General features: G+C 41.6%; 1 non-coding gene across 1 annotated transcript; it reads left to right on the plus strand.

Moving 5' to 3' along the window:
- Positions 1–1,750: 1,750 nt before the first annotated feature.
- On the plus strand, positions 1,751–1,882 carry LOC132538874 (small nucleolar RNA SNORA17). Its single transcript, XR_009550182.1, has one exon. It is a non-coding gene; the product is annotated as a small nucleolar RNA SNORA17 (small nucleolar RNA).
- Positions 1,883–3,219: the final 1,337 nt, after the last annotated feature.

Raw genomic sequence — 3,219 nt, forward strand, 5'->3', positions numbered from 1 at the left:
TATGGACAACCTAACATCAAACTGGCCTTCCTCTGAAAGCCTGGGCCAAACTGTGCAAGGGCAAACAGGGCTACATTCCTGGCCAGTGCTCAATCCTTCAACTCCACAGAGAGCTTCTAGTTCATGTGTTTTTCATTTTACGTTCTGCCTCCTTGGATGCTATTTCCTTCTTTTTTGGCTTTCACTGAGGTCAAAGGAATCTTCAGCGAATGAAAAATGCAAATGTCCAGTCACTATTGGAAATCTGCCCATCCAGTGTCTACCCAGCATGTTAAAATGTTAAAATCAACGAATTTATTGTAGTGCACTGCAGAGTTAATTTAGCACCAGGACGCTAATGGTCAACAGCCATCACACGGTTTATGAAAGATGCTTGATGAGTTGACTTCAGTTGACATGTTTCTGTGGTTCCAATCCCTGGAGACACACACAGGGTTGATCAGGATTGATTTAGTCTAAACATCAATCTCAAACCAGCATCCCTGCTGAAGAGCCTCTAATTTACCTCATGAAAGACTCCACCATTCACTCACTACAGAGAAAAAGAGTCCCGACTTAGGAGAGAAGGAAATAGATGAACCATGAGGACTTTATAAAGCCAAGCTTTTTCATATCTTATCTTATCTGCAGAGAATTTCAACGGAGTAATGTTCATCCAGAATGTCAGAAGAGAACCTCTATGACTGTCATGCTAATTAGGTAAAATATAGACAGACGTGTAATGCAAGCACAACCCTAAGAAGAAGTTCTTGGGGCCCTGGTGGGTAGCTCATCTGGTAGACTAGCATGTTACCATACAGACGTATCTGTGTTCAAGTTCCTGGCAACCACATGGGAATGCCTGCAGCGGGGAAGCTTCATGTGTAGTGGAGAAGTGCTCTTGTGTCTCTCAATGTCCCTCTCCCTCTTTAACTCTGCCTCTTGCTCTCTAAATAAAGGGGGAAACATGGCTACAAGGAGTAGTGGGGTTAGGCAGGCACTAAGTCCTAGCAATAACCTTGATGATAAGGGAGAGGAAGAGGAGGAAAAGGAGGAGCAGAAGGAGGAGGAGAAGGAGAAATAATCATCCTTATCTTCTATATTGGTTCTCTCATAAGTGATCCCTTCCACTTTTATTTCCTTAAAGACCTAAAGTGAGGGGTGGAAAGGGAGACTGAACATTAAATGGGCATAATACTTTGCAGAAACTTTCAAAAAAAATCTGTAAAAGTTGTGCCCTGGGAAAATAAAGCATTCAGTTACTAATTAGCAGATAAAGAAATTGTCAGAATTCAGTTTTCAAAAGTGACCCAATTACTCATACTCAGCTGCCTCATTATGAACATATGTAGGTTGAACAATTAGAGTTTTATCACTGAACTGAAGCTGGACTCACTTCTGTCAACTGGAATATACTAAAGAGTCTCTCTTTCCATAAGTGTCATACGTAGGTTTTGAATGTACTTAGAAATGTGGTCCTTGCTTCTGTAAAAGCAAATAGCATTTGGAATTTCATTGTAGCAACCCTTTAAGTGAGTGCTGCATCTTCATTTTGATGCCTGTGTCAAATATTTACACATGAAATCTCATCAAAAGGTTCACAGGACTCATTCACTCTCTGATAGCATTCCCTGGGATACAACGTGGGGAAACAGCCTGCTAGAAGTCATTAAAAATACATTTCTAAGAATAATTCTGATGTAAATGTTCCAAAAAAGATAATTCAGTTTAAGAATATTGGATTACTTTGGGTTGTTAAAAGCAAACTGTGTCTGCCCCTAGAGGCATTACAGATGTGACTGCTGTGCCACATGTGTGTCATTGGGTGGGTAGACAGAAGAGAGACTTGTCTATGCTCTGTGTTCTGACCTGTGAGCAACAGGGTGACTGATAGGCTGACACTCAGCAACATGCCCCCACCTGTTAATGTGTGTTCACTGGCAGTCTAAATCCTGTTACACTGTCAAAGCTCTAATTCTTCCTGCGGGGTGGGGGGGAGATTGTGCTAATGACATGATGGTTATCTTCTTAAAATTCATATTCCACTTGTTATCTCTTAATGTTTCTCAATTGTCAAAAAAAATGATCAAATTACTTATATAAGTAATATATGAGCAGGTATTATGTTTTCAGCAGTAAGCCAAGCATGGTACACCTTAAGGTAAGGGAGAGAATATGGTTTCTGGTGAGGGGTCAGGTTACAGTGACTGTGATGAAGAGATCTGTAGGCACCATAACTCCAGGACTTGGGGATTATTTAGATGGGAACAGAAACAGAGACATAAGTACTCCAAGGCCTTTAGAGTTGGTAAGAAAACATCTGCCGGTTCTGTTCTCAAAGTTAGATGCGCACACACACACACACACACACACACACACACACACACACACACACACACACGCACACACACGTCTGGGGGGAAGGACAAGGTGAAAATTTCCTGAGTTGAATATGACCACAAGATAGCTAGAGGCCCACAACTAGAGGCAGTAATTTACTGATCTTGGAATGTTAGCAGGCTGGGGACACCCTTATGGGCAGGGGTGGATAAACTAGCACAGGATATGCAGGTAGAATAAAGAAAGGAGGGCCAAACCCTGAGGCACACTCACTTAGAAGAAAATATGTTATTAGAGCAACCTGAGAAAGAAGCTGAGAAAGAGTGACCACTGAGACAAAAGACCAGTTTCTGAGAAAGAATAGAGAGACAATTACGGTCAGGACTGAGAAGTATCCATTGGATTGAACACTGAAGAAGACACATTGACTTTCAGGTGACATCTTGGCTTCAGTAAGCTGGGATGCTGAAGGGGAGTCATAGAAACAGTGAAGGCAGACACTTTTTTCACCATGATAATAGGTAGTAGAGAACAGAAGAATCTAGAATTGTATATCTAAAACTCGACAAGTGGGGTAGGGGATGTCGAGCCTGCTGGCTGAAATCATTTGGTCTGGTCCTGCCAGGACAACTGCAGGCAGAACTCAACATTCAATAAATCTAGGAGTCTTCTTCATAGTGACATTAAGGGCTCACTTTCATATTGATCATTTTGTTTGGTCCGTAAATGATTTTTATAAATATTCAAATAGCCCTTGGCAGGAGAACAAAAAAGGCTCTAGTTTTGTGGGAAAGGTGAAATTGGAATTTTTAGTCACTCTGGGAAGGAAACCTGTGGGAAAAAAAAGAGTAACAAGAGAGAACATGTAAACGAGTTGGGCAGGTAGCGCAGCAGGTTAAA

The sequence above is a fragment of the Erinaceus europaeus genome, chromosome 5 (assembly GCF_950295315.1).
Source record: "Erinaceus europaeus chromosome 5, mEriEur2.1, whole genome shotgun sequence".
Lineage (NCBI taxonomy): Eukaryota > Metazoa > Chordata > Mammalia > Eulipotyphla > Erinaceidae > Erinaceus > Erinaceus europaeus.